General features: G+C 45.5%; 9 non-coding genes across 9 annotated transcripts; all 9 read right to left on the bottom strand.

Annotated features, from left to right (window-relative positions):
• Positions 1-1,064: 1,064 nt before the first annotated feature.
• On the bottom strand, positions 1,065-1,255 carry LOC142720402 (U2 spliceosomal RNA). The gene has a single exon (XR_012873191.1). It is a non-coding gene; the product is annotated as a U2 spliceosomal RNA (small nuclear RNA).
• Positions 1,256-2,517: 1,262 nt separating this feature from the next.
• On the bottom strand, positions 2,518-2,708 carry LOC142720398 (U2 spliceosomal RNA). Its single transcript, XR_012873186.1, has one exon. It is a non-coding gene; the product is annotated as a U2 spliceosomal RNA (small nuclear RNA).
• Positions 2,709-3,827: 1,119 nt separating this feature from the next.
• Positions 3,828-4,018, bottom strand: LOC142720390 (U2 spliceosomal RNA). Its single transcript, XR_012873179.1, has one exon. It is a non-coding gene; the product is annotated as a U2 spliceosomal RNA (small nuclear RNA).
• Positions 4,019-5,280: 1,262 nt separating this feature from the next.
• Positions 5,281-5,471, bottom strand: LOC142720397 (U2 spliceosomal RNA). The gene has a single exon (XR_012873185.1). It is a non-coding gene; the product is annotated as a U2 spliceosomal RNA (small nuclear RNA).
• A 1,116-nt stretch (positions 5,472-6,587) lies between these two features.
• LOC142720378 (U2 spliceosomal RNA) lies at positions 6,588-6,778 on the bottom strand. The gene has a single exon (XR_012873166.1). It is a non-coding gene; the product is annotated as a U2 spliceosomal RNA (small nuclear RNA).
• Positions 6,779-7,903: 1,125 nt separating this feature from the next.
• LOC142720396 (U2 spliceosomal RNA) lies at positions 7,904-8,094 on the bottom strand. Its single transcript, XR_012873184.1, has one exon. It is a non-coding gene; the product is annotated as a U2 spliceosomal RNA (small nuclear RNA).
• Positions 8,095-9,228: 1,134 nt separating this feature from the next.
• Positions 9,229-9,419, bottom strand: LOC142720366 (U2 spliceosomal RNA). The gene has a single exon (XR_012873154.1). It is a non-coding gene; the product is annotated as a U2 spliceosomal RNA (small nuclear RNA).
• Positions 9,420-15,412: 5,993 nt separating this feature from the next.
• LOC142720421 (U2 spliceosomal RNA) lies at positions 15,413-15,603 on the bottom strand. Its single transcript, XR_012873209.1, has one exon. It is a non-coding gene; the product is annotated as a U2 spliceosomal RNA (small nuclear RNA).
• A 6,998-nt stretch (positions 15,604-22,601) lies between these two features.
• LOC142720354 (U2 spliceosomal RNA) lies at positions 22,602-22,792 on the bottom strand. The gene has a single exon (XR_012873142.1). It is a non-coding gene; the product is annotated as a U2 spliceosomal RNA (small nuclear RNA).
• Positions 22,793-23,001: the final 209 nt, after the last annotated feature.

Genomic DNA, 23,001 nt, shown 5'->3' with positions numbered 1-23,001 from the left:
AAAGAGGAGGAATCGACATAAAAACGCCTTCCTGGCAACGCCCAAATGCCCTCCTGCCGTGCAAACACTGGCAGCAGCAGCAGCAGCAGTAAGTGCATGCCCACTGCCACCCCTTCTCCTTTCACACCTTGTATCAGCTTTAATCCAGTCCAGTGCTGCCTGCTGAGCAGCACTGACCAACACTGCCTGGGCCCAGGCTTTTATCTCTGAGGCCCCATTATGATGTCAGAAAGCTGGCTCTGGCTCCTGAGGTCTCCACTATGACACGTGCAAAGTTCCGTCTGAACTTTATATAAGACGGTGCGGCTCAGTCAGTCACTCAGTGTTGCCTGAGAGGGCAACACTGCAACAGCCGGCCCCCAGGCTGTCTTTTTTTTTGCACAGCTAGTTGCCTCCAGGAGGCCACAAGAGGGAGACAAGGGACTGCAAAATGGAAAATAGGCATCCACCAACTTTACAGGCAACTTGTTCTCCTTGCTCCTACAACCTCCATCCTTGCACAGTTTGTTATTCTTCCAGGTAACATAGTAACAAATCAAAATTGCTGCTCTCTTTGTAGGCAAGCAAGGGTTTGTTGCAACTGCAATTCTTACTTCTTCTTGAAATGTAGGGACCACAGTACATTCCATCACATCCATCCATCTAGTGTACACAGGTAGGTCCATTGTGACGGGCGGGCGGGCTGGCTGCTTTAATGGCTGTTTGCTGTTCCCCTACTCCACTCCACTATTTGACTATGGTGCTGCATCAATCAGTGGCTGGCTCAGGTGCAGCTCTTTAACCTACCTAGGAGGGAGGGCGGAGAGAAGACAAGGAAGGTGAATGAGCTGTTCCAATGTGAAATGCCGGAAACACAGAAACACAGACGACACAAAACAAGAGGTGGCAATGTATTAATTAATTGCATTTAATAAATTAGCTCATTATCACACATGACTGTACAAATGCATTGTCCAACAGGTGTTGAAATAATGGGATTAAAAGGGGAGATCCCATCCGAAAGACAAAAACAATGGCAAAAACAAAAAGCACTTTTGGAATCTGATTTTAGTAAACACATAAGGAAAGGGTGCACCGGTCCTGGAAATACTGCAATACCAGGTCAATGCGTGGAGTGGACAGAGCAAGCTCTATTTCCATCTCCCTGTTCTAAAAATCCATTTAATATATGGTCCCCAGATAGGGGACGTATCAGATATTAAACTGATAAGAACAGATACTACACTTGATCTTAGCCAAAAGGCCGAGAAGCGATAACCCGAACGGGCCGCGCGTTGACCGAGCCTGCCCAATACTGCTGTTCACCCCTTGCAGCGATTCAGCCTACTCCTAGGCAATTCCATGGGGCCCTGCAGGCTCACACACACTCACAGCTACTAAGCGGGAGGTGAATAAAGGCCGGAGAGGAAGCAAGACAGGATTTGCTTCTTTTGCTTGCACCACAATGCAGTGCTGAAAGAGGAGGAATCGACATAAAAACGCCTTCCTGGCAACGCCCAAATGCCCTCCTGCCGTGCAAACACTGGCAGCAGCAGCAGCAGCAGCAGTAAGTGCATGCCCACTGCCACCCCTTCTCCTTTCACACCTTGTATCAGCTTTAATCCAGTCCAGTGCTGCCTGCTGAGCAGCACTGACCAACACTGCCTGGGCCCAGGCTTTTATCTCTGAGGCCCCATTATGATGTCAGAAAGCTGGCTCTGGCTCCTGAGGTCTCCACTATGACACGTGCAAAGTTCCGTCTGAACTTTATATAAGACGGTGCGGCTCAGTCAGTCACTCAGTGTTGCCTGAGAGGGCAACACTGCAACAGCCGGCCCCCAGGCTGTCTTTTTTTTGCACAGCTAGTTGCCTCCAGGAGGCCACAAGAGGGAGACAAGGGACTGCAAAATGGAAAATAGGCATCCACCAACTTTACAGACAACTTGTTCTCCTTGCTCCTACAACCTCCATCCTTGCACAGTTTGTTATTCTTCCAGGTAACATAGTAACAAATCCAAATTGCTGCTCTCTTTGTAGGCAAGCAAGGGTTTGTTGCAACTGCAATTCTTACTTCTTCTTGAAATGTAGGGACCACAGTACATTCCATCACATCCATCTAGTGTACACAGGTAGGTCCATTGTGACGGGCGGGCGGGCTGGCTGCTTTAATGGCTGTTTGCTGTTCCCCTACTCCACTCCACTATTTGACTATGGTGCTGCATCAATCAGTGGCTGGCTCAGGTGCAGCTCTTTAACCTACGTAGGAGGGAGGGCGGAGAGAAGACAAGGAAGGTGAATGAGCTGTTCCAATGTGAAATGCCGGAAACACAGAAACACAGACGACACAAAACAAGAGGTGGCAATGTATTAATTAATTGCATTTAATAAATTAGCTCATTATCACACATGACTGTACAAATGCATTGTCCAACAGGTGTTGAAATAATGGGATTAAAAGGGGAGATCCCATCCGAAAGACAAAAACAATGGCAAACACAAAAAGCACTTTTGGAATCTGATTTTAGTAAACACATAAGGAAAGGGTGCACCGGTCCTGGAAATACTGCAATACCAGGTCAATGCGTGGAGTGGACAGAGCAAGCTCTATTTCCATCTCCCTGTTCTAAAAATCCATTTAATATATGGTCCCCAGATAGGGGAGGTATCAGATATTAAACTGATAAGAACAGATACTACACTTGATCTTAGCCAAAAGGCCGAGAAGCGATAACCCGAACGTGCCGCGCGTTTTGCTTCTTTTGCTTGCACCACAATGCAGTGCTGAAAGAGGAGGAATCGACATAAAAACGCCTTCCTGGCAACGCCCAAATGCCCTCCTGCCGTGCAAACACTGGCAGCAGCAGCAGCAGCAGTAAGTGCATGCCCACTGCCACCCCTTCTCCTTTCACACCTTGTATCAGCTTTAATCCAGTCCAGTGCTGCCTGCTGAGCAGCACTGACCAACACTGCCTGGGCCCAGGCTTTTATCTCTGAGGCCCCATTATGATGTCAGAAAGCTGGCTCTGGCTCCTGAGGTCTCCACTATGACACGTGCAAAGTTCCGTCTGAACTTTATATAAGACGGTGCGGCTCAGTCAGTCACTCAGTGTTGCCTGAGAGGGCAACACTGCAACAGCCGGCCCCCAGGCTGTCTTTTTTTTTGCACAGCTAGTTGCCTCCAGGAGGCCACAAGAGGGAGACAAGGGACTGCAAAATGGAAAATAGGCATCCACCAACTTTACAGACAACTTGTTCTCCTTGCTCCTACAACCTCCATCCTTGCACAGTTTGTTATTCTTCCAGGTAACATAGTAACAAATCAAAATTGCTGCTCTCTTTGTAGGCAAGCAAGGGTTTGTTGCAACTGCAATTCTTACTTCTTCTTGAAATGTAGGGACCACAGTACATTCCATCACATCCATCCATCTAGTGTACACAGGTAGGTCCATTGTGACGGGCGGGCGGGCTGGCTGCTTTAATGGCTGTTTGCTGTTCCCCTACTCCACTCCACTATTTGACTATGGTGCTGCATCAATCAGTGGCTGGCTCAGGTGCAGCTCTTTAACCTACCTAGGAGGGAGGGCGGAGAGAAGACAAGGAAGGTGAATGAGCTGTTCCAATGTGAAATGCCGGAAACACAGAAACACAGACGACACAAAACAAGAGGTGGCAATGTATTAATTAATTGCATTTAATAAATTAGCTCATTATCACACATGACTGTACAAATGCATTGTCCAACAGGTGTTGAAATAATGGGATTAAAAGGGGAGATCCCATCCGAAAGACAAAAACAATGGCAAAAACAAAAAGCACTTTTGGAATCTGATTTTAGTAAACACATAAGGAAAGGGTGCACCGGTCCTGGAAATACTGCAATACCAGGTCAATGCGTGGAGTGGACAGAGCAAGCTCTATTTCCATCTCCCTGTTCTAAAAATCCATTTAATATATGGTCCCCAGATAGGGGACGTATCAGATATTAAACTGATAAGAACAGATACTACACTTGATCTTAGCCAAAAGGCCGAGAAGCGATAACCCGAACGGGCCGCGCGTTGACCGAGCCTGCCCAATACTGCTGTTCACCCCTTGCAGCGATTCAGCCTACTCCTAGGCAATTCCATGGGGCCCTGCAGGCTCACACACACTCACAGCTACTAAGCGGGAGGTGAATAAAGGCCGGAGAGGAAGCAAGACAGGATTTGCTTCTTTTGCTTGCACCACAATGCAGTGCTGAAAGAGGAGGAATCGACATAAAAACGCCTTCCTGGCAACGCCCAAATGCCCTCCTGCCGTGCAAACACTGGCAGCAGCAGCAGCAGCAGCAGTAAGTGCATGCCCACTGCCACCCCTTCTCCTTTCACACCTTGTATCAGCTTTAATCCAGTCCAGTGCTGCCTGCTGAGCAGCACTGACCAACACTGCCTGGGCCCAGGCTTTTATCTCTGAGGCCCCATTATGATGTCAGAAAGCTGGCTCTGGCTCCTGAGGTCTCCACTATGACACGTGCAAAGTTCCGTCTGAACTTTATATAAGACGGTGCGGCTCAGTCAGTCACTCAGTGTTGCCTGAGAGGGCAACACTGCAACAGCCGGCCCCCAGGCTGTCTTTTTTTTGCACAGCTAGTTGCCTCCAGGAGGCCACAAGAGGGAGACAAGGGACTGCAAAATGGAAAATAGGCATCCACCAACTTTACAGACAACTTGTTCTCCTTGCTCCTACAACCTCCATCCTTGCACAGTTTGTTATTCTTCCAGGTAACATAGTAACAAATCCAAATTGCTGCTCTCTTTGTAGGCAAGCAAGGGTTTGTTGCAACTGCAATTCTTACTTCTTCTTGAAATGTAGGGACCACAGTACATTCCATCACATCCATCTAGTGTACACAGGTAGGTCCATTGTGACGGGCGGGCGGGCTGGCTGCTTTAATGGCTGTTTGCTGTTCCCCTACTCCACTCCACTATTTGACTATGGTGCTGCATCAATCAGTGGCTGGCTCAGGTGCAGCTCTTTAACCTACGTAGGAGGGAGGGCGGAGAGAAGACAAGGAAGGTGAATGAGCTGTTCCAATGTGAAATGCCGGAAACACAGAAACACAGACGACACAAAACAAGAGGTGGCAATGTATTAATTAATTGCATTTAATAAATTAGCTCATTATCACACATGACTGTACAAATGCATTGTCCAACAGGTGTTGAAATAATGGGATTAAAAGGGGAGATCCCATCCGAAAGACAAAAACAATGGCAAACACAAAAAGCACTTTTGGAATCTGATTTTAGTAAACACATAAGGAAAGGGTGCACCGGTCCTGGAAATACTGCAATACCAGGTCAATGCGTGGAGTGGACAGAGCAAGCTCTATTTCCATCTCCCTGTTCTAAAAATCCATTTAATATATGGTCCCCAGATAGGGGAGGTATCAGATATTAAACTGATAAGAACAGATACTACACTTGATCTTAGCCAAAAGGCCGAGAAGCGATAACCCGAACGTGCCGCGCGTTTTGCTTCTTTTGCTTGCACCACAATGCAGTGCTGAAAGAGGAGGAATCGACATAAAAACGCCTTCCTGGCAACGCCCAAATGCCCTCCTGCCGTGCAAACACTGGCAGCAGCAGCCAGCAGCAGCAGCAGTAAGTGCATGCCCACTGCCACCCCTTCTCCTTTCACACCTTGTATCAGCTTTAATCCAGTCCAGTGCTGCCTGCTGAGCAGCACTGACCAACACTGCCTGGGCCCAGGCTTTTATCTCTGAGGCCCCATTATGATGTCAGAAAGCTGGCTCTGGCTCCTGAGGTCTCCACTATGACACGTGCAAAGTTCCGTCTGAACTTTATATAAGACGGTGCGGCTCAGTCAGTCACTCAGTGTTGCCTGAGAGGGCAACACTGCAACAGCCGGCCCCAGGCTGTCTTTTTTTTGCACAGCTAGTTGCCTCCAGGAGGCCACAAGAGGGAGACAAGGGACTGCAAAATGGAAAATAGGCATCCACCAACTTTACAGACAACTTGTTCTCCTTGCTCCTACAACCTCCATCCTTGCACAGTTTGTTATTCTTCCAGGTAACATAGTAACAAATCCAAATTGCTGCTCTCTTTGTAGGCAAGCAAGGGTTTGTTGCAACTGCAATTCTTACTTCTTCTTGAAATGTAGGGACCACAGTACATTCCATCACATCCATCTAGTGTACACAGGTAGGTCCATTGTGACGGGCGGGCGGGCGGCTTTAATGGCTGTTTGCTGTTCCCCTACTCCACTCCACTATTTGACTATGGTGCTGCATCAATCAGTGGCTGGCTCAGGTGCAGCTCTTTAGCCTACCTAGGAGGGAGGGCGGAGAGAAGACAAGGAAGGTGAATGAGCTGTTCCAATGTGAAATGCCGGAAACACAGAAACACAGACGACACAAAACAAGAGGTGGCAATGTATTAATTAATTGCATTTAATAAATTAGCTCATTATCACACATGACTGTACAAATGCATTGTTCAACAGGTGTTGAAATAATGGGATTAAAAGGGGAGATCCCATCCGAAAGACAAAAACAATGGCAAACACAAAAAGCACTTTTGGAATCTGATTTTAGTAAACACATAAGGAAAGGGTGCACCGGTCCTGGAAATACTGCAATACCAGGTCAATGCGTGGAGTGGACAGAGCAAGCTCTATTTCCATCTCCCTGTTCTAAAAATCCATTTAATATATGGTCCCCAGATAGGGGACGTATCAGATATTAAACTGATAAGAACAGATACTACACTTGATCTTAGCCAAAAGGCCGAGAAGCGATAACCCGAACGTGCCGCGCGTTTTGCTTCTTTTGCTTGCACCACAATGCAGTGCTGAAAGAGGAGGAATCAACATAAAAACGCCTTCCTGGCAACGCCCAAATGCCCTCCTGCCGTGCAAACACTGGCAGCAGCAGCAGCAGCAGCAGCAGCAGTAAGTGCATGCCCACTGCCACCCCTTCTCCTTCACACCTTGTATCAGCTTTAATCCAGTCCAGTGCTGCCTGCTGAGCAGCACTGACCAACACTGCCTGGGCCCAGGCTTTTATCTCTGAGGCCCCATTATGATGTCAGAAAGCTGGCTCTGACTCCTGTGGTCTCCACTATGACACGTGCAAAGTTCCGTCTGAACTTTATATAAGATGGTGCGGCTCAGTCAGTCACTCAGTGTTGCCTGAGAGGGCAACACTGCAACAGCCGGCCCCCAGGCTGTCTTTTTTTTGCACAGCTAGTTGCCTCCAGGAGGCCACAAGAGGGAGACAAGGGACTGCAAAATGGAAAATAGGCATCCACCAACTTTACAGACAACTTGTTCTCCTTGCTCCTACAACCTCCATCCTTGCACAGTTTGTTATTCTTCCAGGTAACATAGTAACAAATCCAATTGCTGCTCTCTTTGTAGGCAAGCAAGGGTTTGTTGCAACTGCAATTCTTACTTCTTCTTGAAATGTAGGGACCACAGTACATTCCATCACATCCATCTAGTGTACACAGGTAGGTCCATTGTGACGGGCGGGCGGGCGGGCTGGCTGCTTTAATGGCTGTTTGCTGTTCCCCTACTCCACTCCACTATTTGACTATGGTGCTGCATCAATCAGTGGCTGGCTCAGGTGCAGCTCTTTAACCTACCTAGGAGGGAGGGCGGAGAGAAGACAAGGAAGGTGAATGAGCTGTTCCAATGTGAAATGCCGGAAACACAGAAACACAGACGACACAAAACAAGAGGTGGCAATGTATTAATTAATTGCATTTAATAAATTAGCTCATTATCACACATGACTGTACAAATGCATTGTCCAACAGGTGTTGAAATAATGGGATTAAAAGGGGAGATCCCATCCGAAAGACAAAAACAATGGCAAACACAAAAAGCACTTTTGGAATCTGATTTTAGTAAACACATAAGGAAAGGGTGCACCGGTCCTGGAAATACTGCAATACCAGGTCAATGCGTGGAGTGGACAGAGCAAGCTCTATTTCCATCTCCCTGTTCTAAAAATCCATTTAATATATGGTCCCCAGATAGGGGAGGTATCAGATATTAAACTGATAAGAACAGATACTACACTTGATCTTAGCCAAAAGGCCGAGAAGCGATAACCCGAACGTGCCGCGCGTTTTGCTTCTTTTGCTTGCACCACAATGCAGTGCTGAAAGAGGAGGAATCGACATAAAAACGCCTTCCTGGCAACGCCCAAATGCCCTCCTGCCGTGCAAACACTGGCAGCAGCAGCAGCAGCAGCAGCAGCAGCAGTAAGTGCATGCCCACTGCCACCCCTTCTCCTTTCACACCTTGTATCAGCTTTAATCCAGTCCAGTGCTGCCTGCTGAGCAGCACTGACCAACACTGCCTGGGCCCAGGCTTTTATCTCTGAGGCCCCATTATGATGTCAGAAAGCTGGCTCTGGCTCCTGAGGTCTCCACTATGACACGTGCAAAGTTCCGTCTGAACTTTATATAAGACGGTGCAGCTCAGTCAGTCACTCAGTGTTGCCTGAGAGGGCAACACTGCAACAGCCGGCCCCCAGGCTGTCTTTTTTTTGCACAGCTAGTTGCCTCCAGGAGGCCACAAGAGGGAGACAAGGGACTGCAAAATGGAAAATAGGCTTCCACCAACTTTACAGACAACTTGTTCCCCTTGCTCCTACAACCTCCATCCTTGCACAGTTTGTTATTCTTCCAGGTAACATAGTAACAAATCCAAATTGCTGCTCTCTTTGTAGGCAAGCAAGGGTTTGTTGCAACTGCAATTCTTACTTCTTCTTGAAATGTAGGGACCACAGTACATTCCATCACATCCATCTAGTGTACACAGGTAGGTCCATTGTGACGGGCGGGCGGGCGGGCGGGCTGGCTGCTTTAATGGCTGTTTGCTGTTCCCCTACTCCACTCCACTATTTGACTATGGTGCTGCATCAATCAGTGGCTGGCTCAGGTGCAGCTCTTTAACCTACCTAGGAGGGAGGGCGGAGAGAAGACAAGGAAGGTGAATGAGCTGTTCCAATGTGAAATGCCGGAAACACAGAAACACAGACGACACAAAACAAGAGGTGGCAATGTATTAATTAATTGCATTTAATAAATTAGCTCATTATCACACATGACTGTACAAATGCATTGTCCAACAGGTGTTGAAATAATGGGATTAAAAGGGGAGATCCCATCCGAAAGACAAAAACAATGGCAAACACAAAAAGCACTTTTGGAATCTGATTTTAGTAAACACATAAGGAAAGGGTGCACCGGTCCTGGAAATACTGCAATACCAGGTCAATGCGTGGAGTGGACAGAGCAAGCTCTATTTCCATCTCCCTGTTCTAAAAATCCATTTAATATATGGTCCCCAGATAGGGGACGTATCAGATATTAAACTGATAAGAACAGATACTACACTTGATCTTAGCCAAAAGGCCGAGAAGCGATAACCCGAACGTGCCGCGCGTTTTGCTTCTTTTGCTTGCACCACAATGCAGTTCTGAAAGAGGAGGAATCGACATAAAAACGCCTTCCTGGCAACGCCCAAATGCCCTCCTGCCGTGCAAACACTGGCAGCAGCAGCAGCAGCAGTAAGTGCATGCCCACTGCCACCCCTTCTCCTTTCACACCTTGTATCAGCTTTAATCCAGTCCAGTGCTGCCTGCTGAGCAGCACTGACCAACACTGCCTGGGCCCAGGCTTTTATCTCTGAGGCCCCATTATGATGTCAGAAAGCTGGCTCTGGCTCCTGAGGTCTCCACTATGACACGTGCAAAGTTCCGTCTGAACTTTATATAAGACGGTGCGGCTCAGTCAGTCACTCAGTGTTGCCTGAGAGGGCAACACTGCAACAGCCGGCCCCCAGGCTGTCTTTTTTTTGCACAGCTAGTTGCCTCCAGGAGTAGAGATGAGCGAACTTTTCAAAAGTTCGGTTCGGCTAGTTCGCCGAATTTCACAAAAAAGTTTGATTCGGACCGAACTAGTTCGGACCGAACCTGTCACTTACGTGCGCCGAGCATGCTACTGTCTCGGGTGCTGATAGAGTTAATGGGCTGCACTAACTCTTTCAGCAACCTTGACAGTACATGCTCGGCGCGCGGAAAATACAATTTAAATGTAATAAAAAAATAAAAATTATACGTTCGTACTTACTTTCCTCCTGTCCGGCCTCCAGCGATGACGTTTCATCCCTTTCGCCGCTGCAGCCAATCACAGGCTGTAGTGGCGGTCACGCACGGCAGGATGACGCTTCATCCCACGTGACCGCCTCTGCAGCCAATCACAGGCTGCAGCGGCGACATGGATGAAACGTCATCGCTGGAGCCCGGACAGGAGGAAAGTAAGTATGAACGTATTATTATTTTTTTTGGCATGTATGTATGTTGGCATGTATGTATGTATGTATGTTGTCATGTATGTATGTATATATGTGCATGTATGTTGGCATGTATGTATATATGTGCATGTGTGTATGTATATTTGCATGTATATATTTGCATGTATGTTTGCATGTATGTATGTTTGCATGAATGTATGTTTGCATGTATGTATGTATGTTTGCATGAATGTATGTTTGCATGTATGTATGTTGTCATGTATGTATGTATATATGTGCATGTATGTTTGTATGTATATTTGCATGTATGTATGTTTGCATGTGTGTATGTTTGCATGTATGTATGTATGTTGGCATGTATGTGTATATTTGCATGTGTATATTTGCATGTGTATATTTGCATGTATATATTTGCATGTATGTTTGCATGAATGTATGTATGTATGTTTGCATTTTATGTATGTATGTATGTATGTATGTATGTCGTCATGTATGTATGTTGTCATGTATGTATATATGTGCATGTTTGTATGTATATTTGCATGTATATATTTGCATGTATGTATGTTTGCATTTATGTATGTTTGCATGAATGTATATTTGCATGTATGTATGTTGTCATGTATGTATGTTGTCATGTATGTATACATGTTTGTATGTATGTATGTATGTTTGCATGTATGTATGTATGTATGTATGTTGTCATGTATGTTTGCATGTTTTTATTTTTGCATGTATGTTTATATATATGTGCATGTATGTAATTATGTTTGCATGTATTTATGTTTGCATGTATATTTGTGCATGCTTGTATATATGTATGTATCTTTGCATGTTTGTATGTATGGTTTCATGTGTGTGTGTATGCATGTATGTATGATAGTTTGCATGTATGTATGTTTGTATACATGTCTGTATGGCCATGTATGATACTGTCTGCTGGCGCCCTGTATCTAAGTCAACTTCGCGGCAGGCTTCTATACATGGTATAACAGTCAGTATCACACATTAAACTGAATCTAAGCCTACGACATGTTTTATTTCATTTTTTTATTTTTTTACAGGTTTGGTGTTTGGACTACGTCGGTTTCGAGGACTACTTCGATGACTGTTTTTTTTTCTACAATAAAATGGTTAATGAGGGTTGTGTTGGGGGTGCTTTATTTCAATAAAATATTTTATCTATAACTTTGTCTTTTTCTTTTCAAATTTTATTATTACCACTTTAGTAATGGCCGCTGTCTGAGTGACAACATCCATTACTAAGGCGAGGCTTAGTGTTAGCCGGTGCAGAGGCTAACACTAACCACCATTATTACCCCGGTACCCACCACCACCAGGGGTGCCGGGAAGAGCCAGGTACGATCCAGTACCCGACCATCTGTTGTGATGGTCGGGCTCTGGGGCGGCCGCAGGCTGGTATTATGAGGCTGGGAAGGGCCAAAAACAGTGGACCTTCCCACCCTTGTAATGCTAGGCTGCTGCTGCTGTGTTGTATCTGGCTGGTTATAAAAGTGGGGGGGACCTCACGTCATTTTTTTTTTATTATTTATTTTTTTTTATTTTTTTTTAAAAAAGACATGGGGTTCCACCCAATTTATCATAACCAGCCACATACAACACAGTGTTATTAGCCTGGGAATGGACAAAACCAGTGGCCCTTCCCACCCATGTAATGCCAGACTGCTGCGTATATGGCTGGTTATTAAAAATGTGGGGGACCCAACGTCTATTGTTAAATTTGTTAAATTCCAAAAAAAAAATGACGTGGGGTCCCCCCCATTTTTATAACCAGCCCGATACAACACAGCAGCAGCAGCCTAGCATTACAAGGGTGGGAAGGTCCACTGTTTTTGGCCCTTCCCAGCCTCATAATACCAGCCTACGGCCGCCCCAGTGCCCGACCATCACAACAGATGGTCGGGTACTGGATCGTACCAAGCTCTTCCCGGCACCCCTGGTGGTGGTGGGTACCGGGGTAATAATGGGTGGTTAGTGCTAGCCTCTGCACCAGCTAACACTAAGTACCGCCTTAATAATGGACGCTGTCAATCAGCCAACTACCATTATCTAGGCACTAATAAATTGAAGAAAAAAAAACACAAAGACAATTCTTTTTTATTGAAATAAGAAATCCCCAACAAAACCCTCGTTAACCATTTTATTAAATTTTAAAAAAACGTAGATCTACGCAGTAGTCCAACGAATCGAAGATGTAGTCCAATCGGTACATCAAAATCTGCAACAACATAAAAAAACAGTTATCAATGTGAACAATAACAATACTTCTACTCACCTACACACATATAGACACGCACACACAAACAAACAACCATACACAAACACACACACATATACACAAACACAACAAGATACACACACACACACACACACACACATAAACAGACAAACACACACATATATACACGCACGCACACACAAACAACCATACACAAACACACACATATACACAAACACACACATATACACAAACACACACATATACACACACCCATATACACAAACACACACATATATAAACACACACACACACACACACACACACATCTACACACAAACATATATACAAATACACCCATATATATACACAAACACACATAAACACACCCATATACACACATATACACAAACACACACATATACAAAAACACACACACACAAACATCTACACACAAACATATACACATACACCCATATATATACACACAAACACATATACACAAACACACCCATATATACACAAACACACATAAACACAAACACACATATAAAAACAAAAACAGACAAAGACACATACCCAAACACACACACTGTTTCTTTTAAATGCTGCTTGGGAACCCGCTCGATCCACTATATAAGGCTACGCTATAGTGCAGCATTTAAAAGAAACAGGATCCTGACCTGTCCATAGAGTTTAAGGCAGCACAGAGTATTTCAGGAGATGAGCGTGCAGATTCAGTGCTGCTGTGAACTCTGCTCTTACCATTACGTAGCTCTCAGTCTGTTACCTCTCCTCCACTCCTGTCCTCAAGAACACCTTCACATGATTGGCAAGTCACCACGTAATGGTAAGAGTAGAGTTCACAGCAGCACAGAGTATTTCAGGAGATGAGCGTGCGGATCTTGTGCGGGGTGGTGACTTGCCAATCATGTGAAGGTGTTATTGAGGACAGGAGTGGAGGAGAGGTAACAGACTGAGAGCTACGTAATGGTAAGAGCAGAGTTCACAGCAGCACTGAATCTGCACGCTCATCTCCTGAAATACTCTGTGCTGCCTTAAACACTGTGGACAGGTCAGGATCCTGTTTCTTTTAAATGCTGCACTGTAGCGCAGCCTTATATAGTGGATCGAGCGGGTTCCCTAGCAGCATTTAAAAGAAACAGGATCCTGACCTGTCCACAGAGTTTAAGGCAGCACAGAGTATTTCAGGAGAGGAGCACGGCCGGCCACAGGCAGCCGGTCGTTTTTCCAAGCCGTGCTCCCATTATGCACACGACCGTAAAAACACCCGTTATTGTGGGTCGTAATTACGACCCGCAATAACGGGCTCATAGACTTCTGTTACCCATGGGTACCTTCCCGTTTTCTCACGGGAAGGTGCCCGTGCCGTTAAAAAAATAGAACATGTTCTATTTTTCTATTTTACGGGCCGTGCTGCTATAAAATTTAGGGTATGTTCACACGACAGCGTCCGTAACGGCTGAAATTACGGGGATGTTTCCGTCTGAAAACATCCCCGTAATTTCAGCCGTAACGGCATGTGCAGGCGCTTGAACGCGTCGTCCATTACGGACGTAATTGGCGCTGCTATTCATTGGAGTCAATGAATAACGGCTCCAATTACGGCCAAAGAAGTGACAGGTCACTTCTTTGACGCGGGCGTCTATTTACGCGCCGTCATTTGACAGCGGCGCGTAAATTACGCCTCGTGTGAACAGACAAACGTCTGCCCATTGCTTTCAATGGGCAGATGTTTGTCAGCGCTATCGAGGCGCTATTTTCGGGCGTAATTCAGGGCAAAAAATCCCGAATTACATCCGTAATTAGTGCGTGTGAACACAGGGTATGTTCACACTCACTAATTACGGACGTAATTCGGGCGTTTTTGCCCCGAATTACGTCCAAAAATAGCGCCTCGATAGCGCGGACAAACATCTGCCCATTGAAAGCAATGGGCAGACGTTTGTCTGTTCACACGAGGCGTAATTTACGCGCCGCTGTCAAATGACGGCGCGTAAATAGACGCCCGCGTCAAAGAAGTCTGAGGTCTCCACTATGACACGTGCAAAGTTCCGTCTGAACTTTATATAAGACGGTGCAGCTCAGTCAGTCACTCAGTGTTGCCTGAGAGGGCAACACTGCAACAGCCGGCCCCCAGGCTGTCTTTTTTTTGCACAGCTAGTTGCCTCCAGGAGGCCACAAGAGGGAGACAAGGGACTGCAAAATGGAAAATAGGCTTCCACCAACTTTACAGACAACTTGTTCCCCTTGCTCCTACAACCTCCATCCTTGCACAGTTTGTTATTCTTCCAGGTAACATAGTAACAAATCCAAATTGCTGCTCTCTTTGTAGGCAAGCAAGGGTTTGTTGCAACTGCAATTCTTACTTCTTCTTGAAATGTAGGGACCACAGTACATTCCATCACATCCATCTAGTGTACACAGGTAGGTCCATTGTGACGGGCGGGCGGGCGGGCGGGCTGGCTGCTTTAATGGCTGTTTGCTGTTCCCCTACTCCACTCCACTATTTGACTATGGTGCTGCATCAATCAGTGGCTGGCTCAGGTGCAGCTCTTTAACCTACCTAGGAGGGAGGGCGGAGAGAAGACAAGGAAGGTGAATGAGCTGTTCCAATGTGAAATGCCGGAAACACAGAAACACAGACGACACAAAACAAGAGGTGGCAATGTATTAATTAATTGCATTTAATAAATTAGCTCATTATCACACATGACTGTACAAATGCATTGTCCAACAGGTGTTGAAATAATGGGATTAAAAGGGGAGATCCCATCCGAAAGACAAAAACAATGGCAAACACAAAAAGCACTTTTGGAATCTGATTTTAGTAAACACATAAGGAAAGGGTGCACCGGTCCTGGAAATACTGCAATACCAGGTCAATGCGTGGAGTGGACAGAGCAAGCTCTATTTCCATCTCCCTGTTCTAAAAATCCATTTAATATATGGTCCCCAGATAGGGGGCGTATCAGATATTAAACTGATAAGAACAGATACTACACTTGATCTTATCCAAAAGGCCGAGAAGCGATAACCCGAACGTGCCGCGCGTTTTGCTTCTTTTGCTTGCACCACAATGCAGTGCTGAAAGAGGAGGAATCGACATAAAAACGCCTTCCTGGCAACGCCCAAATGCCCTCCTGCCGTGCAAACACTGGCAGCAGCAGCAGCAGCAGCAGCAGTAAGTGCATGCCCACTGCCACCCCTTCTCCTTTCACACCTTGTATCAGCTTTAATCCAGTCCAGTGCTGCCTGCTGAGCAGCACTGACCAACACTGCCTGGGCCCAGGCTTTTATCTCTGAGGCCCCATTATGATGTCAGAAAGCTGGCTCTGGCTCCTGAGGTCTCCACTATGACACGTGCAAAGTTCCGTCTGAACTTTATATAAGACGGTGCGGCTCAGTCAGTCACTCAGTGTTGCCTGAGAGGGCAACACTGCAACAGCCGGCCCCCAGGCTGTCTTTTTTTTGCACAGCTAGTTGCCTCCAGGAGTAGAGATGAGCGAACTTTTCAAAAGTTCGGTTCGGCTAGTTCGCCGAATTTCACAAAAAAGTTTGATTCGGACCGAACTAGTTCGGACCGAACCTGTCACTTACGTGCGCCGAGCATGCTACTGTCTCGGGTGCTGATAGAGTTAATGGGCTGCACTAACTCTTTCAGCAACCTTGACAGTACATGCTCGGCGCGCGGAAAATACAATTTAAATGTAATAAAAAAATAAAAATTATACGTTCGTACTTACTTTCCTCCTGTCCGGCCTCCAGCGATGACGTTTCATCCCTTTCGCCGCTGCAGCCAATCACAGGCTGTAGTGGCGGTCACGCACGGCAGGATGACGCTTCATCCCACGTGACCGCCTCTGCAGCCAATCACAGGCTGCAGCGGCGACATGGATGAAACGTCATCGCTGGAGCCCGGACAGGAGGAAAGTAAGTATGAACGTATTATTATTTTTTTTGGCATGTATGTATGTTGGCATGTATGTATGTATGTTGTCATGTATGTATGTATATATGTGCATGTATGTTGGCATGTATGTATATATGTGCATGTGTGTATGTATATTTGCATGTATATATTTGCATGTATGTTTGCATGTATGTATGTTTGCATGAATGTATGTTTGCATGTATGTATGTATGTTTGCATGAATGTATGTTTGCATGTATGTATGTTGTCATGTATGTATGTATATATGTGCATGTATGTTTGTATGTATATTTGCATGTATGTATGTTTGCATGTGTGTATGTTTGCATGTATGTATGTATGTTGGCATGTATGTGTATATTTGCATGTGTATATTTGCATGTGTATATTTGCATGTATATATTTGCATGTATGTTTGCATGAATGTATGTATGTATGTTTGCATTTTATGTATGTATGTATGTATGTATGTATGTCGTCATGTATGTATGTTGTCATGTATGTATATATGTGCATGTTTGTATGTATATTTGCATGTATATATTTGCATGTATGTATGTTTGCATTTATGTATGTTTGCATGAATGTATATTTGCATGTATGTATGTTGTCATGTATGTATGTTGTCATGTATGTATACATGTTTGTATGTATGTTTGCATGTATGTATGTATGTATGTATGTATGTTGTCATGTATGTTTGCATGTTTTTATTTTTGCATGTATGTTTATATATATGTGCATGTATGTAATTATGTTTGCATGTATTTATGTTTGCATGTATATTTGTGCATGCTTGTATATATGTATGTATCTTTGCATGTTTGTATGTATGGTTTCATGTGTGTGTGTATGCATGTATGTATGATAGTTTGCATGTATGTATGTTTGTATACATGTCTGTATGGCCATGTATGATACTGTCTGCTGGCGCCCTGTATCTAAGTCAACTTCGCGGCAGGCTTCTATACATGGTATAACAGTCAGTATCACACATTAAACTGAATCTAAGCCTACGACATGTTTTATTTCATTTTTTTATTTTTTTACAGGTTTGGTGTTTGGACTACGTCGGTTTCGAGGACTACTTCGATGACTGTTTTTTTTTCTACAATAAAATGGTTAATGAGGGTTGTGTTGGGGGTGCTTTATTTCAATAAAATATTTTATCTATAACTTTGTCTTTTTCTTTTCAAATTTTATTATTACCACTTTAGTAATGGCCGCTGTCTGAGTGACAACATCCATTACTAAGGCGAGGCTTAGTGTTAGCCGGTGCAGAGGCTAACACTAACCACCATTATTACCCCGGTACCCACCACCACCAGGGGTGCCGGGAAGAGCCAGGTACGATCCAGTACCCGACCATCTGTTGTGATGGTCGGGCTCTGGGGCGGCCACAGGCTGGTATTATGAGGCTGGGAAGGGCCAAAAACAGTGGACCTTCCCACCCTTGTAATGCTAGGCTGCTGCTGCTGTGTTGTATCTGGCTGGTTATAAAAGTGGGGGGGACCTCACGTCATTTTTTTTTTATTATTTATTTTTTTTTATTTTTTTTTAAAAAAGACATGGGGTTCCACCCAATTTATCATAACCAGCCACATACAACACAGTGTTATTAGCCTGGGAATGGACAAAACCAGTGGCCCTTCCCACCCATGTAATGCCAGACTGCTGCGTATATGGCTGGTTATTAAAAATGTGGGGGACCCAACGTCTATTGTTAAATTTGTTAAATTCCAAAAAAAAAATGACGTGGGGTCCCCCCCATTTTTATAACCAGCCCGATACAACACAGCAGCAGCAGCCTAGCATTACAAGGGTGGGAAGGTCCACTGTTTTTGGCCCTTCCCAGCCTCATAATACCAGCCTACGGCCGCCCCAGTGCCCGACCATCACAACAGATGGTCGGGTACTGGATCGTACCAAGCTCTTCCCGGCACCCCTGGTGGTGGTGGGTACCGGGGTAATAATGGGTGGTTAGTGCTAGCCTCTGCACCAGCTAACACTAAGTACCGCCTTAATAATGGACGCTGTCAATCAGCCAACTACCATTATCTAGGCACTAATAAATTGAAGAAAAAAAAACACAAAGACAATTCTTTTTTATTGAAATAAGAAATCCCCAACAAAACCCTCGTTAACCATTTTATTAAATTTTAAAAAAACGTAGATCTACGCAGTAGTCCAACGAATCGAAGATGTAGTCCAATCGGTACATCAAAATCTGCAACAACATAAAAAAACAGTTATCAATGTGAACAATAACAATACTTCTACTCACCTACACACATATAGACACGCACACACAAACAAACAACCATACACAAACACACACACATATACACAAACACAACAAGATACACACACACACACACACACACACACACATAAACAGACAAACACACACATATATACACGCACGCACACACAAACAACCATACACAAACACACACATATACACAAACACACACATATACACAAACACACACATATACACACACCCATATACACAAACACACACATATATAAACACACACACACACACACACACACACACACATCTACACACAAACATATATACAAATACACCCATATATATACACAAACACACATAAACACACCCATATACACACATATACACAAACACACACATATACAAAAACACACACACACAAACATCTACACACAAACATATACACATACACCCATATATATACACACAAACACATATACACAAACACACCCATATATACACAAACACACATAAACACAAACACACATATAAAAACAAAAACAGACAAAGACACATACCCAAACACACACACTGTTTCTTTTAAATGCTGCTTGGGAACCCGCTCGATCCACTATATAAGGCTACGCTATAGTGCAGCATTTAAAAGAAACAGGATCCTGACCTGTCCATAGAGTTTAAGGCAGCACAGAGTATTTCAGGAGATGAGCGTGCAGATTCAGTGCTGCTGTGAACTCTGCTCTTACCATTACGTAGCTCTCAGTCTGTTACCTCTCCTCCACTCCTGTCCTCAAGAACACCTTCACATGATTGGCAAGTCACCACGTAATGGTAAGAGTAGAGTTCACAGCAGCACAGAGTATTTCAGGAGATGAGCGTGCGGATCTTGTGCGGGGTGGTGACTTGCCAATCATGTGAAGGTGTTATTGAGGACAGGAGTGGAGGAGAGGTAACAGACTGAGAGCTACGTAATGGTAAGAGCAGAGTTCACAGCAGCACTGAATCTGCACGCTCATCTCCTGAAATACTCTGTGCTGCCTTAAACACTGTGGACAGGTCAGGATCCTGTTTCTTTTAAATGCTGCACTGTAGCGCAGCCTTATATAGTGGATCGAGCGGGTTCCCTAGCAGCATTTAAAAGAAACAGGATCCTGACCTGTCCACAGAGTTTAAGGCAGCACAGAGTATTTCAGGAGAGGAGCACGGCCGGCCACAGGCAGCCGGTCGTTTTTCCAAGCCGTGCTCCCATTATGCACACGACCGTAAAAACACCCGTTATTGTGGGTCGTAATTACGACCCGCAATAACGGGCTCATAGACTTCTGTTACCCATGGGTACCTTCCCGTTTTCTCACGGGAAGGTGCCCGTGCCGTTAAAAAAATAGAACATGTTCTATTTTTCTATTTTACGGGCCGTGCTGCTATAAAATTTAGGGTATGTTCACACGACAGCGTCCGTAACGGCTGAAATTACGGGGATGTTTCCGTCTGAAAACATCCCCGTAATTTCAGCCGTAACGGCATGTGCAGGCGCTTGAACGCGTCGTCCATTACGGACGTAATTGGCGCTGCTATTCATTGGAGTCAATGAATAACGGCTCCAATTACGGCCAAAGAAGTGACAGGTCACTTCTTTGACGCGGGCGTCTATTTACGCGCCGTCATTTGACAGCGGCGCGTAAATTACGCCTCGTGTGAACAGACAAACGTCTGCCCATTGCTTTCAATGGGCAGATGTTTGTCAGCGCTATCGAGGCGCTATTTTCGGGCGTAATTCAGGGCAAAAAATCCCGAATTACATCCGTAATTAGTGCGTGTGAACACAGGGTATGTTCACACTCACTAATTACGGACGTAATTCGGGCGTTTTTGCCCCGAATTACGTCCAAAAATAGCGCCTCGATAGCGCGGACAAACATCTGCCCATTGAAAGCAATGGGCAGACGTTTGTCTGTTCACACGAGGCGTAATTTACGCGCCGCTGTCAAATGACGGCGCGTAAATAGACGCCCGCGTCAAAGAAGTGACCTGTCACTTCTTTGGCCGTAATTGGAGCCGTTATTCATTGACTCCAATGAATAGCAGCGCCAATTACGTCCGTAATGGACGCTGCGTTCAAGCGCCTGCATAACGGCTGAAATTACGGGGATGTTTTCAGGCGGAAACATCCCCGTAATTTCAGCCATAACGGACGCTGTCGTGTGAACATACCCTTATAATGACAGCACGGCTCGTAAAAGCGGCCGGCCGTGCTCGTAATTACGAGTCGTAATTACGAGCACGACCCGTAAAATAAAAAAATAGAACATGTTCTATCTTTTTAACGGCACGGGCACCTTCCCGTGAGAAAACGGGAAGGTACCCGTGGCTAACAGAAGTCTATGGGCCCGCTATTTCGGGTCGTAATTACGACCCTTAATAACGGGTGTTTTTACGGTCGTGTGCATGAGGCCCCGTAATGACGGGTGGCTACATGTGTGCACCCGTCATTACGGCAGCGTTGCTAGGCGACGTCAGTAAATAGTCACTCTTCAGGGTGCTGAAAGAGTTAACTGATCGGCAGTAACTGTTTCAGCACCCTGGACAGTGACTACCGATCACAATATAGAGTACCTGTAAAAAAAAAAAGACGTTCACACTTACCGGGAACTCCCTGCTTACTCCAGTCCGGTCTCCTGGCCGTTGCCTTGGTGACGCGTCCCTCGCGACATCCGGCCCGACATTCCTTGATGACGATGCAGCCCATGTGAGCGCTGCAGCCAATCACGGGCTGCAGAGGCCTCTGCAGCCAATCACGGGCTGCAGAGACCTCTGCAGCCAATCACGGGCTGCAGAGACTTCTGCAGCCAATCACGGGCTGCAGAGGCCTCTGCAGCCAATCACAGGCTGCCGCGTCAGAAAAGAAGGTCGGACTGGAGGAAGAAGAGAGACTCGTCCGCAAGACAACGACCAGGTACGTATGAAATGCTTTTTATTTTATTTTTAATCAGCAGCCTCTTTTCTCTATCAGTGATTGATAGAGACAAGTGGCTGCCGATTTGTATAATATTTTTGACCGGGTTCGGTCAAAACGGGTTCGGCCGAACCCGGTGAAGTTCGGATTCGCTGCGAACCGAACTTTTCCGGAAGTTCGGACCGAAACCGGGTTCGGTTGTCCCGGTTCGCTCATCTCTATCCAGGAGGCCACAAGAGGGAGACAAGGGACTGCAAAATGGAAAATAGGCATCCACCAACTTTACAGACAACTTGTTCTCCTTGCTCCTACAACCTCCATCCTTGCACAGTTTGTTATTCTTCCAGGTAACATAGTAACAAATCCAAATTGCTGCTCTCTTTGTAGGCAAGCAAGGGTTTGTTGCAACTGCAATTCTTACTTCTTCTTGAAATGTAGGGACCACAGTACATTCCATCACATCCATCTAGTGTACACAGGTAGGTCCATTGTGACGGGCGGGCGGGCGGGCTGGCTGCTTTAATGGCTGTTTGCTGTTCCCCTACTCCACTCCACTATTTGACTATGGTGCTGCATCAATCAGTGGCTGGCTCAGGTGCAGCTCTTTAACCTACCTAGGAGGGAGGGCGGAGAGAAGACAAGGAAGGTGAATGAGCTGTTCCAATGTGAAATGCCGGAAACACAGAAACACAGACGACACAAAACAAGAGGTGGCAATGTATTAATTAATTGCATTTAATAAATTAGCTCATTATCACACATGACTGTACAAATGCATTGTCCAACAGGTGTTGAAATATTGGGATTAAAAGGGGAGATCCCATCCGAAAGACAAAAACAATGGCAAACACAAAAAGCACTTTTGGAATCTGATTTTAGTAAACACATAAGGAAAGGGTGCACCGGTCCTGGAAATACTGCAATACCAGGTCAATGCGTGGAGTGGACAGAGCAAGCTCTATTTCCATCTCCCTGTTCTAAAAATCCATTTAATATATGGTCCCCAGATAGGGGACGTATCAGATATTAAACTGATAAGAACAGATACTACACTTGATCTTAGCCAAAAGGCCGAGAAGCGATAACCCGAACGTGCCGCGCGTTTTGCTTCTTTTGCTTGCACCACAATGCAGTGCTGAAAGAGGAGGAATCGACATAAAAACGCCTTCCTGGCAACGCCCAAATGCCCTCCTGCAGGGGCGTAACTAGGAAAGACTGGGCCCCATAGCAAACTTTTGACTGGGGGCCCCCCTCCCCTGGGTGTCACACAACCCCCCCCTTGTAGATAGTGC

The sequence above is a fragment of the Rhinoderma darwinii genome, unplaced genomic scaffold (genome assembly GCF_050947455.1).
Source record: "Rhinoderma darwinii isolate aRhiDar2 unplaced genomic scaffold, aRhiDar2.hap1 Scaffold_498, whole genome shotgun sequence".
NCBI lineage: Eukaryota > Metazoa > Chordata > Amphibia > Anura > Rhinodermatidae > Rhinoderma > Rhinoderma darwinii.
Note: the sequence above shows the minus strand (reverse complement) of the source record. Positions and strands in the feature narration are given on the sequence as shown.